The sequence below is a fragment of the Ursus americanus genome, chromosome 3 (genome assembly GCF_024610735.1).
Source record: "Ursus americanus isolate L20-20 chromosome 3, mUrsAme1.1.p, whole genome shotgun sequence".
NCBI classification, from domain to species: Eukaryota; Metazoa; Chordata; class Mammalia; order Carnivora; family Ursidae; genus Ursus; species Ursus americanus.
The window spans coordinates 29,058,548-29,075,758 of NC_142129.1; the positions used below are offsets into that span (position 1 = coordinate 29,058,548).

At 36.9% G+C, this 17,211-nt stretch overlaps 1 protein-coding gene across 3 annotated transcripts in view; it reads right to left on the reverse strand.

The window, feature by feature from the left end:
- Positions 1 to 17,211, reverse strand: part of CPED1 (cadherin like and PC-esterase domain containing 1) — a 261,484-nt gene that overhangs the window by 171,076 nt on the left and 73,197 nt on the right. The window lies entirely within an intron of this gene.

Below are 17,211 nucleotides of genomic sequence, written 5' to 3' on the forward strand. Positions count from 1 at the left end.
ACAGTGCTTTCTTATTTTGTAAAATAGTATTTAATAGTTTTTTAAAGTATATAAAAGTGAAGCCCAACAGTAATGATTTACTCAAAACGCTCACTGATATTTTTTAAAAAACAAATGTATTGAATGTACATGGTTAAAAAATTCAAATTGTATAGAACATTATCAAATTGGAAAAAAAAAAAGGCATCCAGCGATCCAACCCTATCTGGGACCCCTCTCTGCCAAAGCAGTATGCTTACATATTTACTTTTGAAATCTAAATCAGTGCACAATGGGTAAGATGCATGTGGGTCTTCAACATGTAAATTGATGTAAATAGCAATATATCTATATAATTTACATATGCAGGTATTTCTGCTTTTTAAATTATCCAAAAGAGACATTACGGTAGTCTCCTTTACCTATAGTTTTGCTTTCCTCAGTTTCAGTTACCCAGTCAAGAAGCAAATGACCCTCCTGATGTACCATCAGAAGGTCAGTAGCAGCCGAATGCTATGTCATGGTGCCGGTGTCACTCACCTCCAATTCATCCTAAAGGCTGTTATCATCTCACATCATCGCAAGAAGGATGAATGCAGTACACTAACATATTTCGAGAGAGCGAGACCACATTCACATAACCTTTATTACAGTCTGGTTATAATTGTTCTATTTTATTATTAGTTGTTGTTGTTAATCTCTTACTATGACTAATTTATAAAATAAACTTTATCTTAGATGTGTATGTATAAAAAAAACCCAGTACATATAGGGTTCAGTACTATCTGTAGTTTCAGGCACCCACTGGGGGTCCTGGAATGCATTCCCCACAGATAAGGGGGGATTACTGTATAATGATCTATGTCTGGCATATTTACCTACCAATCCATTCTGAAATCCTCTATCGGAGCACACCTAGAATTACATTATACTTCTTAATGGCTTAGGGTGTGCTGTTGAATGGATATACATTTGATTTAATCATTCTCTTATTGTTGTGTATTCAGATTATATTTGTAATTTTTCCTTTTGTTATCTCAAAAATACTGCACAATGAATGCTCTTCTAACTCTATTTTGTTGTACTTTTACAAGTTTATCTAGGGGCAAAGTCTAGTCTGTATGTGTAATTGCCAGATCAACAAATAAATGCATTGCCAATTTGATAGGTATTACTGAATTGGCTTCCAAAAAGGCTGCCCCAATTTCCACTCCCTCCGACAGCACAGGAGAGTTGTTGTTTCCTTGCCGCCAGGTCACAGTGATTTATTTTTAAATTATACAATTTATCTAGCTCTCAAAATGGAACAAAGCCTTTAAATTATTTTCCCCCTCGTGCACGTTTCATCAATACTAACATATTCTAATTTAAAACACTTCACACTCTTAAGTAAAAGTCAGCAGAAGTCAAGCTGTTCAATGTATTCCCATATCTCATTATTTAGCACAGTGTGATCTTTTTCCAAAAATGATAGCCTACTTGTAAGGCTTCCTTATTAATGAAGTTCTAATACAGCATAATAAAAGAAATACTCAAATTGCTTGTTTCTGGAGGTGACAAATGAAGAGTCATTAAGGTAATTTCTTTCCTTGGGAATCACAACTTAAGAAGAGTTGAAATGTTTATATAATCCTTTAAATTTACAGTAAGAAAACACGTTCTCTCTTTTTCACTAAGTAGACATTTTCTAGGATTTATTACTAGGAAAGATTTTGTCTCTCCAGAAGACCTAATTTGTGGCCTTCTTTTGTATAATACGAGAACAGTGTAATTTACTCTGATTTCCTTTTTATCCTTACTGCCAGGAAGCACAGCATTGATCCGAAGCCCAAGCAGAGCTGACCTTGAAGAAACTGCCCCCTATAACGATTTCACCAACAGAGTAGCTCAATGATTTTCAGGAAGAAGTAGTCAGCAAATATGTCAAAGAATAAACAATTGTATTCACCTTTTTTTGTCTTAGTTCAAGTGGAAGAGCCTATAACACAGAGCACAAGGAATCCAATATAGGAATTGTCAACAACGTCAGAGTTCCACATCGGGCCCTGAAACTGTGGTTGAACAGTGGAATTTAATATTGATTAAAGTAATTTTTACACCTGTGATATATGTGTGTGTATATATATATATACACACACACATATATACATATATATACACATATATATGTGTATATGTATATATATACACACACACATATATATATACACACACACACATATATATACACACATATACATATTATGTATACATATACATATACGTATATGTATATATACACATATAACTTTCCATTATCTTATTCCAGGTCAGAGGTTACTCTTAATGATTCTAAACTCCACCCCAAAAAAACAACAAAAAAACCCCCTCTAATTAGATGTTCCCTAACATCTAAAATCATTCCCATTTCCCTTGATTACAGCCAAAAATTAAAAACAAACTCCATTAAGAGGCGCCTGCATGGCTCAGGTGGTTAAGCATCTGCCTGTGGCTCAGGTGTTGATCTCCAGGTCCTGGAATTGACCCTACCTCGGGCTCCTGGTTCAGTGGAGAGTCTGCTTCTCCCTCGCCTCTCCCCCCTTCTCGTGCTCTACTCTTTCTCTCTCAAATGAATAAATTTTTAAAAATCAGTAAAAAAACAAGCTCCATTAATATATGTAAAAGCTGCAACTACATTTTTTGGGAACTATGATAAATAATTGTGGAAATCTTAAATACCCAAGGTTCTTACTTAACAGAGTCAAAGAATTGTCAGTAGTCACTATTCCTTTCATCTTTCATTTGGCTTTTCTATCAAAGGGTCTCTCAACAAACCAGTCCAATCCACTTATTTTAATATTCCATTCCCCTCTTCTTCCTTGACCACCCAATACACACAGAAAACTAGAGATCTTCTATAAATAATGCCAACACTAGCTTCTGTTTTTGGGAGAAATTTGGGACATGAGTGCCTATGATAGTCTGTTAAATGGCCCTGTAATTCATTAACGCATATTTGTTAAATATTTTTAGAAAGTAATTAAATATGGAGGGCCTAGCACGTGTCTTAAGGGCTTTTCTACCCCACAGTATGAGGACTGAATGAATAAGCAGATACAGATGTGAAATATCTATGTGTTTTTATTTATTGGCTACTCCTAGTTTATTTTAAAGAACTATGAAGTCTGTAACTTTACTGCTTACCCAGAGAAAAAAACGAACAATTTTTTAAGGATACATGAAGACTGCTTTTCTCCTGCCTTCTAACATTTGGTTGGCTAGGCACCCAGTACCCACTAAGTATGGTGCAGTTTTAAGAAAAGAAAGATTAAATCAGAACCACAAGATCCGGGTTTTCATTTTGATTCTTACCAACCAATGCTAAATGGGTGTGTGACAATGTCAAGGAGTCTTCTAGAGTCCAGAATATGATTTCCCATGAATCTCACTGAACACAATGCTGATGCATATCAAGTGCTCAGTAAATGTTTGTTCTATCAATGAGCTAGTTTGGAGGGTGGGGGAGTTAAGTCAATGTGTACTTGGAGAACAAAATGGTATCCTAATGTATTAAAAATATTTTATTTTTTTCTCTTCTATATGGCATAAATTATATACATAATAGGCAAAGACTATACACTGGAAAACTAGCAAAGATTAGCAGGCAAATTTATACTGTATTTGATTTAATGTTTTGCCCAGAGCTAATAATTAATAGGAAAGTAAGAGTGGAAATGTAATTATATTTCATAAATGTTTGAATATTGTATTGCATTTCATATTAGGAAGTTACACTTAGCCAGTATTTTCCTATTTTAAAACTTCCAGTGAAGATAAAAGGTCTTAATTAATAATTAACAATTAGTTTTGAGATTAGAAGTATAAATAAGTACCATTTGTGGATATATTAATTGTTCGTTCTACCCAAAGACATTTACAAGTCTTAGTCCTCAGCCCACAGGTATAGCTATGCAAACATGCCCGCAGAACTTACATACATAACAAATATAAATTAATATATGCACAAACTAAAGTCATAGCCAGGAAAAAACTGAGTCAGGGCCCTGGGAGAAAATGAATAGATGGTAGAGTCAAACAGGTAAGTGAAGAGACTACTAACCAAGAAATTATTACAGAAGGGGACTGTTAAAGTGGGTAGCATTAGGGGAAAACAATAAGTCGTGAAGTTCCCAGGGCTCCCAAGGGCTGAAGCTCTTCCTACCCCTAGCCCACGTGGCGATTTATAGAGCCAAGCAAAGGGCATAGCTGTGGGAGAGGATGCTGAGCATGAGCTATGGCCACAGGTAGAAGAACAGAGGCACTTCTAAACCAGGGTCTGGCAGGGAAGCAGGTAGGGGATAACTATCCCAAAGTTCTTTCTTCCTGATCTGCTGGAAGTCAGGGAACAACGGAGCCACATTGATGCAGTATGCGGTGGACAGCTTCCTGGGGAAGGGTCTAGAGTGAAGGAGCAAATGGAGACTATCCAGGGCAGACCCTGTATTGGAAACTATGAACTTTTGCCTTAGTTTTTTTCTTACTAGCTACATGTCCTGGGGAAACAATCATATGTGTGTATGAGAGTGTGTGCACGTCGATGCACATAGGGAAGAGTGAGTAAGAAAGAAATACTAGCTTTGATCTCTAATAAGAGCATTTGTACATGGCAGTAGATCATGGCTTAAGATGAATCATATGAATCATACGAAATTGCCTTTGTTAGGTAAAAAATGGTTGAATATTGATCAAATATCAGTAATTCATAACATTTCTCTTCCTACACTGTGATGCCTATTGGAGAGAAGCAAGGGAGTACATAAAGATACCACCTGTCAAAGAAGGTTCCAGTGGTCAGAATGTCTGTGGGTAGGAAAGACGAAAGGGCACATTGGTTAATTTTATGTGTCAACTTGATTGGGCCAAGGGATACCCAGAAAGCTGCTTAAACATTATGGGTGTGTCTATGAGGTATGTTCAGAGGAGCTCAGCATTTGAACTGGTGGAATGAGTAAAGCAGATAGCTTTCCCAGAGGTGGCTGGGCATCAAACCAATCTGTTGAGTGCCTGAACAGAAAACGGCAAAGGAAGGTTGAATTTGCTCTCTGACTGATTAATTGAGCTGTGACATCAATCTTCTCCTGCCCTTAGTACACTCAGTTCTCAGGCTTCAGACCTGGACTGGAATCTAACCATCGGCTCTCTACATCACCAGCTTTCCTGAGTCTCCAGCTTGCAGATGGCAGATCATGAGACTTCTCAACTTCCAGAATCACATAAGCCAATACATTACAGTACATCTCTTTCTATCCTTCCCTCTCAATGAATATATAAATAGTAGATAGATGATAGATAGATAGATAGATAGATAGATAGATAGATAGATCTTATTTTCTGTTCCCATGGAAAACTTTGACTAATATGAGGGACAAACTTGAAACCATACAATGAGTATTTAGTATATGCTTTGAAAACAATAGATGTGTAGCCCAAGTTCTGCTAATTTCTAAAAGAGAACAAATATCCTCACCTCTGAATCTATGTCCTCCTTTGCATGACGATGAAAAAGACAGCAGCAAACACAGTGGGTACTAAACAAATATTTACTGAACGAACAACTACATGATTTCTGAGGTCCTTTATAATTCTAAATTCCTGGTGGAAATTTATGTTTCCATAAAGTTATGTTATAATTTTTAATATATGCTATATATATGACCTAATGGAATAGGTAAGTGGCAAGAGTCCAAGGGCCAGGGCTGGAATATGGTCCCTCTGTGATTTAGGTATATTCCAGCAATTCCGACTGCTTCACAAGGTCAATCAGTTGCCATTTTCTTTGTGTGAGGCCTAATAAACCACATAGGAGAGGCTGTTTCTGGATCTCCTTTCAGCTCCCACCCTGTGAGAAAGTATTTGGGGGATATCAATGACCCCTTCATTTCTTGAGCCCTGTACAAAATGGGGAGGAAACACACCACCAGGTACATTCAGGTTCACCAACTTGATCACTCATTTGCAGTTAGAGAGGAGGGACTGTTTTAAGTATTAAGTACTTCAAACAGAATCAGTTTACTGGACCAGAAGCTCTATGAAGTCAGGAATTCTGGGTTTTTCTTTCCATTGCATATCTAGTGCCAAACACACTTAGGCCAGCACTTAACATAGGAGGTCAAGATATCTCTGCTTAATAAGTGAATGCCAATGTCTTCTTAACCAAATAACTAGAGATAAGTGCACTGGCCATAGAGAAAAGGGCTGAAATGAAAAGAATGAGCAAGCTAACTGCTGAGCAGATTTACTAGAGTTGTATGGTATAACCTTTTGTTCTTGACCTAGGAACTTAGCGTAACATGGGCAGGAATTGGTTTTTCTCTGTCCTCTTCAATGAGGTATTTGTTAGAGTAGCATGATGTGTTATGACCCCATTGGGACACAGCAACAATACAGGCGAGGCTCCAGGGAGGAAGCAGAGATAGACACTCGGAGAGGAACTATCAAAGGCCAAGAGGTCTAATATCAGCAGAGCCCCCTGGAACCCACAGCAAGCAAAGAAAACCATGGAAGAGAAGGTCACCAGCAGACAGCCAAGAGGAAGGCTGCCCTTACACGGACTTCATATAAGAGACGGATTTGGGGACCAAGGCTGCATTTATTTCCCCAAGCAAACTGAACCTGTGCCTTGGGAAGACATGGATGAACCCAATAAAGATGCGTGTTCTGATTTCTTCAGGATGTTGCAATACGGTTGCTATCTCATACTTTTTCTTCAACAATATTTTACAAATAATATTCCAAAGAACATTTATTTAAAAAATCCAAGGATTCCTACTCATAAGTATGACCGTGAACAAATTCCTTAACTTTTCTAAGTTCAGTGTCTTTATCTGGAAAATGAGAATTTTAACAGTAGTAATAATAAGAACATACCTCATTTGGATCCTGACAGAATTAAATATAAAATTTTCTTTAAAGGGCTTTGCCCAGCCCTTGGTATATATTAAATGCTCAAAAAATGTTAAATAGCTACTACTAGTAGTAGTTTAATGTAATCCTTTTCTATAACCTAGGAAATCTGTTTATAACTAGAAACTTCAAAAAGTGTAACTTAAATGTTATTCCTTTTGAATTTATTCAACACTAAGTGTTCTTCATCACTGCTGACTATCAGACAAAGGCTAATCTATTAAATCCTCTTTTACGTGATTCTTAAACATGTGACATTTGACATTAGTCACTTAAGAACAAGCAGGAAATATGTGATAAGCACAGATGTGTAGACCAAAATAAAACACAGCAATATTATTTGAAGTAGCTTGTAAAAACACACTGGTTTTAGTGACTTTCCTCAAATTTAGCATTGCGATCTCCCAGCAAAGCAGTTCATTTCCTGTTGTTGCACATATTTAAAGGAGTTCTGTGTTAAGGCTAGGTTTCTGTGGATGGGGTAAGCCTAGGACTGACCCAGTTTTGCAATATTTAAAGTCTATTCCTCTCTGTTTTGTTCAGGAAGGGACTTTTCCACAAACAACCAACACAACCAACTCTTAGTCAACAGAATTAGCTCTTAGTCAACAAATTTATTGCCCATAGACAAAAGTCCCTAGACTATTTCAGACCTACACTTGTATTTAAATGGTTTAGTTTGAGGATCCATGTGCTCCAAACACATCAATTCCTTAATACATTTTTACCTTCATTTTATGCAAGTGGCATTATTAATACATAATTCTTAACCTTAAGCCAAGCAACTCAAAATTCCTTTCTCAAGATTTGACATTATTATGTTACTACCTATGTGGATTTGATACCAATCATTTAGTCTCTATAGTTTCAGAACATATATCTTATGTTACCATGTAAGGGTGTATAAAATCACAAACACAAATACCATAGTCTGTCAGTATAGTAATTTTGGGGGGAAAAGAATAACTTCCATTTTGTGTTGTAGGAAATAAGTTGCAGTCCATGTCCTGATATAAATGGAGATACAATCTGACCCATAAAAATTACTAGATCAATGACACGACAACATGCTTGAAAGAAGTAGTCATTGTATAAAGTTTCCACCAAGTAACCAATCAATCAATCAAATTCTTATTGAGCACTCAGTAAATGCAAGCCATAAATGTTCTCCTTTCTGTTCTTTTTCAGTGGAAGTGTCAAAGTCATGCAATTGTACAAAAACAATTTTCCCCATGGACTGCTCTATGTTTTGACCATGACAACATAAGAACCTTGAATTCTGTTCATTTTCCTTGGTAATAAAAGCTATGTCTAGACTACTACTTCAATTTTCTTGCCCCTGTGATTTCACTGCAATGACCAAACAGCATGAAAGATTGTTTTATTACTTTATGGCAGCTTAATTTTGCTTTGATATTTTTCTGCATGAATTTTCCAGGGAAAAAGGGAAAAAAATGCTTGACTAGTTCAGCAAGACCAAAGATGAATAATTCAGTATAAATTAATGAGCATCATTAATAACAATTTGAAACACAACCTCCAACAAATATTAATACATAGGGTGCAACAAATATGATAATAGAATAGCTGTCTAAACCCATCCATTGTGAAAATAAGTTAATCATTTTATTAATATTAAACTTTTTTCCTCAGGAACATTTTCTGGAGTAAACCATGAGATATTATTGATACAGTTTATATCAGAATAATTAATGACTTACTAAAAATTTGTGATTCCAAATTCTTTTTAAGAATATTGAAGTCAATCCTAATTTAAATGTAAGACACAAACACTAAATGAAACCATGCATTAACCTATTTCTCCTTTAATGGCAACTTCACAGACCAACTCAACCTTCCATTTTTACCCTATGTTTTTGGTATAATAAAATGTGCATGGTATTACTCTCAATCTGCTTCTCCACTTTTATGCTATTTATAAGGAATGTATTATATGTGAACAAAGTACATATTTAGAATATCAATATTTTTATAATATCTGACTCCAAGATTGAGACAAAAATATAGAATACACAGAGACTAGAGCCAATTGCTGAAGTGAAATTTAATGAGGGTCAGAGATCCAAATGCCAGAAATAGGTCAGTATATGGAAATATGTCAGAAAAGATTTTTGGTTAGGACACTGAGCAAACATGTTTTTATGGAACCATTTTATCCTCAAGTCCTTTCCCCTGTCCAACTGACTGGTGACATAACTGGAGTCCATGGAGGTCAGGCGTGGCTGAGCAGCATTGTAATACAAGAGTCCACTCCTAATATGGATGAGGACACAAAGGGCAAGAGTCAGAAGCCAGGGAGAACCTGACAAGAATTTCTGAAATGGTGTCTCAGTTTTCAACCTTAGCTAGGTAAGATGATCATTAGCCAGGTACATTTGACCTATCTTATATCTTGTAAATGACTAAAGAATTAACTAATTAATTGAGCCGAAACGGGATGCGCCTTCATATCTGAAGTGCTAAGTAATTGTTGATCTTTAAAAATGTTAATTAGGTGATTAAAATTTTGAGTTTTTCTTTTCCTAATCTTGTCTAGATTTTAAACCCTGAAGTTAAGCTGTCTCTTCTCCCTGTAGAACTTAGGTCAGGACACTAAATTCGAATGATTATTTTCTATAAGAATATTCTTCTTCTTCTTCTTCCTTTTTTTTTTCTCCTTTTCAGTAGGCTCCATGCCCAGCACAGATCCCAATGCAGGGCTCGAACTCACAACCTCAAGATCAAGACCTGAGCTGAGATTAAGAGTTGGACACTTAACCAACAGAGCCACCCAGATGCCCCAAGGGTATTCTTCATATTTTATTTATACATCTCTTTTGTATCGCCAAGATGCTTTTAGTATATATGTGCATGTATGTATATACATGTGCATATACATACATGCACATATATATAAATTATTTAACTTATATATATTTTATACATATGTATAACTACATATATGAATTACTTTTCAGAGATTTAATACACTCTAACTCAGACTTTAGTTCTGACATCAGCATTTTATCTCAATTAACCTCACTTGTCTGCATGTCCCTGAATAGCAATCCCAGACTGAACATCCAGTTCTAAACTGCCACTTAGATGCCTTAAAATAGGTGGATGGTGGATAACAAGTCATTTATATCTTGTTTTTTTCTTACCAAATACATTGAATGCCTTAGGGAAAATGACTGTGTCATCCAATAACATTCAGTCATTTTCAACAAATTAAAAATGTATAGTCATTACTTTAAAAAATCCTGTGAGCTCTGTCATCAGTTAGGGGTTCAAAGTCATGGGTTAACCAATCCAACTCTCAGCTATAGTTTGACTCAATGGAAAATGAATTTAATAACTTGGGTTGTTGGGGTGCCTGGCTGGTTTGATTGGTGGAGTATGCAACTCTTGATCTCAGGGTTGTGGGTTCAAACCCCATGCTGGGTGTAGAGATTACTTAAGAACAAAATCTTTCAATAAAATGAAAAAAGCTTGGATTGTTAAGCAGTGGAAAAAAAGTCAAGCTAGCTTTAAGTCAAAAGGGGAAAATACTGGATAACTGAAAAAATTATCAGAGTACAGGTATTCCCGTCTTCCTTTCTGAGCTGTGTAGGAATGATACATACTCAAGTGGGAACCATGTCTTTGTTATGTTGTTTGGAGTAATGGAAAGAAATAAATTTGTTTTTTATTTTTATTTATTTAATTTTATTATTATTATTTTTTAAAGATTTTATTTACTTATTTGACAGAGAGAGACAGCCAGTGAGAGAGGGAACACAAGCAGGGGGAGTGGGAGAGGAAGAAGCAGGCTCCTAGCAGAGGAGCCTGTTGTGGGGCTCGATCCCAGAACGCTGGGATCACGCCCTGAGCCGAAGGCAGACGCTTAATGACTGCGTCATCCATGCGCCCCTAAATTTGTTTTTTAAATTTATATAAATGAGTTAGAGGGAGGAGAATAGACATAGAAACCAATTAGGAGAGAGGTCGTACAGGTTGTACAGGTGGTGTTTTAGTGAGCGAGAGGAGGTTGCCCAGTGAGAGACGAGGGTTATAAAAGCAGAATTTGGCAGAAATTTCATTGTGTGTTGAGTAAGGCTAATTCCCCCCTTACTGCCATTTTGTAGCCACCTCTCCTTCCCTCAAAACAAAAAGAGAAAACTTAAAAAACCTAAACTACTCCTCAAGGCTTTTGGAGTCAGCCCTATTGTTGTTGGAGGGAGTGTTTTTTGTTTGTTTGTTTGCTTAACTCAACATAATGCTCAACATTCTCTCAAAAGGGCCATTTTTACCTAGATCCTGCCATTAGTGACTCCATGCCCTTTGCCTAAGACGGCTGCTGGCGTGCTCTACTGTAAGGAAAGGGAGGCCACTGGCAGCCCAGCAAAATCAGATTTAGAGAAAAATACACGAAATTTCTATTAGGAGAAAAGTTAAATCAAGAGTTGTTCATTCAATTTCATGCACCTAGAGTGAAAAATGACAAAAGTTCATGGCTACCATTAACCATCAAATGATTTGCAATTCAGGTTTTCAGCACAATGCTTCAAAACTAGTCACCCAGTTTCCAACTTGCCACCACCCCTGATTTCTCAGAGAATTTTGCTCTTGACTCAATGTTTTCTTCAATCCCCCAAATCTGGCTTTTATTTGCCAATTCACTTAAAATATCCATAGTATCCATTACTTCTAGGAGCTTGAGTTGACATTAGAGCACATGTTTCTGACTAGAAGTTTTTAAGATAGACATAAGACTCCAGATTTTTTGGTTGCTTTTCAGTTTTGCTATTCCCTGTGAGCCATATTCTATATAATAAAGACTTTTCACAAATGGTTTAAAATGTTGTTTCCATAGCTTGTAAACAGGAAAATATGCTATTAAAACTTGTCCTATAGGTAAAATTAGTCTTAATTAAAAACTCAGAGTACATCTGGTACCTTGCTCATTTTGCTTTCGGCACAACACATGTGTAGATTTACCAATAAATCACGTAACTGGAAAATTTTAAATATCACATTGTGGGTGGTATCTTTGCTTTTTATAGCCTGCTATGAATATAGTTTAAAGTTCTTTCCCTTAAATGACACCAGTTCTTCTAAAATTGGCTGTTGACTGCCCTACTACCCAGGACTGAGAGGGAAGGAATCTAGAAACAGAAACATTACAAAATACTGAACTGAAAACGATAAATTAGGCCAAAGACCAGTTTACTTAACCATGTAATCTTTCTTCTTTTCTTCTCAATTCTGTATTTAGATTCAAAGTAAACTTTCTGCTTCTGTAATATTTGGAGCACAAGGACATAAATAGTTATGGCTTTATAGTTGAGGGATAAATACACGTCTATTTCCATACTCTGTTCAACAGAAATATTTCAGGTCCAGTTGTGACATTGTTAGAACTCAGCAATGCTAAATGCCACCATCACAATCTCCAAAATTGGGAAAAGAAGGAAAAGACACCTCCTTGTGTTGTTGCTCTTTTAAACCCTATGATCAATGGTAGATGACAAGCCTGTTACCTGGTTATTATTTACCACTGTAGTGGAATTTTAGTGTGAAACTAATCAGTGTTCAACTAGGAGTTCACCATGTCTGGCCTTGACTGGAGGAACTGTAGGTGAAGCCTAATAGTAAGGAATCTATACTAAAGAGAAAAGAGGTGGCTGGCAAGATAAGTCCAAGGATAATGGGACAAAGAGAAGGGGAGCTTCTAGTGCGCTGTTCCTATATACCACAGCCTGTCTTCCACTGCAGGTTTTGGTCAGAGCAAAAACAATACTAAGGCAAATTTTTTTCCAATTATCTGTGAGAGGTTGAGAGTATAACGTTACATAAAATAAAAAAAAAATTATAAAGAAGGATTTTAACTACTGATTTTTTTATTACTAAGTCAATTGAGTTTTGATTTATTCAGGTTTCTGAGACTACCAAGAGACTTTCAGCCCAATGGCGAAACAGTGAGTGTTACAATGGGATGTGGCACCAATAGTTTCAGCAGCAGCCATGAGAGAAGCAGGCACAGCATGAACCTTGGTATCCCTGACACGGGGCTTAGCACCTTAGCACAGACAATGACAGGCATAGCAGCGGCAGCCTCTGCCACATGGGGCGCCACCTTTCGTGGGCATGACCAGTGGTGTACATCAGCAGCAGACGAACACAGGGCAGCAGAGCAGAAGCAGAGTAGATGGTGGCCATGGCAGCCAGGAATGAGAGGATTGCATTCGTGAGCACACGGGATAAACCCTCGAAGACAACAAGGATATCGGAGGGCATCACAATGATTAAGAATGCTACTGAAATTTAATGGATAACATTTAATGAAATTTGATGAAATGGATTAAAGATCATCATTTACTAAGTGCGAGATGTCTGCTTTGTGTAGGATAAAGAAGATGTTTGTTTGGAAGGCATTGGTTAGGTGCAAAGACCAGCATCTGTTTGAATAACTAGGCATCCATTCTCATAGGCCAGTGCGCATACCACAACACTGTTATGTTGACTATCACTCTGTGTACAACAACAAATTCTCCCTCATCCTGCATAACTTTTGAATGTCTCTCTGGACACTGACATGGGTGAAACGCCTGATGGTGACTATTTGAACCTAAAGCTTGACTCCATTTTATATTAAACTCTAAGCATTTTACCCAGTTTTAATATACACAGAATTTTACAGGTGTGCAATTCCATGGTTAAGAAAGAGAAGACTACGTTTTGTTTGTGACTTTCTCGAGTTATTCACCATTTTGGAAGGGCACATCACCAATAGAAATGTGACCCCTGGAATCTTAGTTTCCTTAAGATACAACTGCACCAATCTGAATTTGTATCTGTCACATTTATAGTGATTCACAATATAAGTGGAGAATTTGACAATTTCATGACACTTTATGGTGTCATTGTGCCTAAAATTTACGTATTAGCCTATACATTTTTATATTATAAAGCCTTTCTTTTTATTTGACCTTTATACGAAAGTTTGATCATTGTACTGTCTTGTTGAAATTGTGTGTACAGGTAAATTAGAGATATTCACCTTCCAGACCAACCAGAGGCCAACAAGTATATTTGCTACTAAAAAAGCGTGGGGGTCTGATAGGAAAGGAAAGATGACCCAAAAGTGACGGGCAGCAGAATTTTGAGATGAAGGGGCCTGAAGATGGTGAGTATAGTGGAGGCGAAGACATATTTTTGTGACTATTTTAAGATCCTAGTTTTATTTCCACATTTTCTGAAAAACATGCATCTCACCAAACTAGATAAAAGTAGCAGTTAGTAATCATCAACTAATATTTATGAAAATACTTATTAAGGGGCACCTGGGTGGCTCAGTCGTTAAGCATCTGCCTTTGGCTCAGGGCGTGATCCCGGCGTTCCGGGATCGAGCCCCACATCAGGCTTCTCCACTAGGAGCCTGCTTCTTCCTCTCCCACTCCCCCTGCTTGTGTTCCCTCTCTCGCTGGCTGTCTCTCTCTGTCTAATAAATAAATAAATAAATCTTAAAAAAAAAAAAAAGAAAATACTTATTAAAGCAACAATCATAATAGTTAATATTTGTGGGTTGCTCATTCTGTACAAGGCATTGTTCTAGGTACTTTAAATGTATTAATTCACCCTATCCTCTTACCACTCCTAGGACACAGAGCCATTATTGTCCCTACACTGCAGACAGAAAACTGAAGCACAGACAAGGTAAGAAACTTGCCCAAGGACACTGGACTATTAAGTGGCAAGATGGGATTCACACATACGCAGTCTGGCTCCGTCTGCCCCTAGCCACTATCCAACAGCAGATGTGCAATCAGGTCAAAGCAATTACTTGCTCTGAAAACTACATTCAAGAACCATTAATTCCACAGAAATCATATATTTCCCACAAAACATAATTTGGTTCTACTTACACTTTTTAATCCACACCCCCAGATTGGTGTTTTATTAACCTGTCTGGCTGCACAATCAAGGGAATTCTAAAAACCCTCCCATGAAGATCAGAAAAGCAGCTTCAGAAAGCCAGGACAACTAATTCTTGGCCCTTCCAAGTGGTCCAGGGTCATTCCTAGAATTCCAAAGGCCCAGACCTGAGCGGTGGCTATGCCCACCACTGACTCACCCCTGACCCCAGGCATAGGGCTGCAGTGTGAGGTTCGTGGTGGTAAATTTTCTACTCCACCTAGAAAAGCTGTAGATGGTCTGGGGAGCTGAGCCTTGAGTGGGCACATCAGAAAAGAGGTTAACAGAGGAAACGTCAAGAGGACCCTCAAGAGGGAATGACAGAAAGTGCTGAGGACCCAAGCTTCTCACTACCCAGAGCTGGCAATTTCCACCTGCTATTGAGTTCCCTACTTAAAGACTAAAACACAACAAAACAAACAATGTTTTGCCTGTGCAAATTCACATAACATCTGCTTATATGTAAATATTATGATAAATAAGAAATTAAAAGGGTTATTTTAGTTGATGAAAGAATCATCATCATCATCACAAAATGGGTAACCAAGCTCAATTTCTCATTAGGCCCAGGTATTAGCTTTCTTAAATAGCTCCCTTCTTATTTTCTTATATTATAAAACAAGTTTAAAATATAGTATGGTGGCTCACGTTTATTAAAGGGGGTATATTATAGTACTTTAGATATAGATTGGCTTCTTTCTAGTTAATGTTTCCCAGAGGTTCTTGGAGCTTTTGTTTGTGTATCTAAAGGAGTCATAACAGTATCTGCCCCACAGATGGTTATAGAGACTTACAGGAAAATGTAAGGTGCTTGACAGTGTCTGACATATAGTAACAATTTAATGTTACCTTCTGTTCCTATTTTAGTGTAATTTATCTATAAAATAATTCAGTGCCATAAATCAAGAAGCCCCACTATAATTATCTACAAAACAACCCAAACTTAGTATTTATTCTCTGATGACTATCTATATTCAGCCTCTCACTCTAGGTAATACTTGCTTACTTCTTTCCATCTCAGAATGCCTCCAAAAAGAACAATATATGTTATTGTGACAGTTTTATGACAAAGTGGAAAATTGAAAGCCTCATTTAATTTTCCTCTCCAAGTATATTCATGGACATCCTGAGTAATATAGAAATAATGCCTTACATATTACTTTTATAGATTTACAATACGTATTCTTTTATAAAGCATTTTCATGACAAGTCTATGAGAATAGAATGGTCAGGATAATTGTTCCTATTTCACAAGCCTAGAAAAGAGGTACAAATGGACCAAGCACTTCTCCCAGAGTCACATAACTGTAGTTAGCAGTTGGGTGGAACTGGAATTCAGGTCTTCTCATACCTGGGCCATAGGATTCCTGACTTCTGCCTTCAGTAGGTAGAAGGCTAGAATTCTTACCAGTACATACTTTCTTACAGATACTCAGAAATGGGTGAGGCAAAATGAACCTTCAAAAGCCCTCTCAGTGGATATGACTGAATTACCTACTTTTGTCCTCTTTGGGGTAAGTTGACCCTTTGAGATGCTACACATTTTCTCATGAAATGGACACTGGGATTGTACAGCTGCTATGGCTCTATGATGTCATTAATTAAAATGACTCAGAAGGAAAGAAAGTTCCATTATTTTACCAATAGATGGTGCTAAGAGAAATTTAAAGAAAATGGTCTCAAAAGTTACTGGTGTAATGAATCAGAGGATTTGAATGGGGTTTACTATGTAATAGAGTCTATGCTTCTTTCCGAGACAGAAGCACACCCAACCCATCATCAGCGTAAGACAGCTTCCCAAACTACCCCATTCATTCACTTGATTATAGTTCTGCCAAGATATGTATCCTTTCTAATCACAACTTCAACAACAAATGAAGGATTCTAAGATTCTATTTAGGAAAATAAATGTATTTGACTTTGTTATAGCTTATTCCAAGTCTCATTTTGGGTCTTTATCAATATATTTTTCAACAGGATATGTCAGATTGGAAGACATTAAATGCTTGTTAAAATGTATTGGTCCTAATAAATTGTACTATTAATTATTACATTTACAATGAGAAGTTCAAGAGACTAGTCAAAACAAGAAGCGTCTTCCCTTGAATAATGTGTTCTATAACATATTCTTTATGACGTTGTGTGCATTAGAGTTAATGCATCACTTTACTGGGCTTTTATTTCCTAATGTTGATGATATTTTGCAAACCAAAAGTCAGCTCATGGTCCTAGACTTCCATGAAAATGAATGAATGGAGATATGACCAGAGCAAACTTACTAACAATGTTTTTCTTTCATAACACTTGCAATTTTGTTGTTCAATATCTATTTCT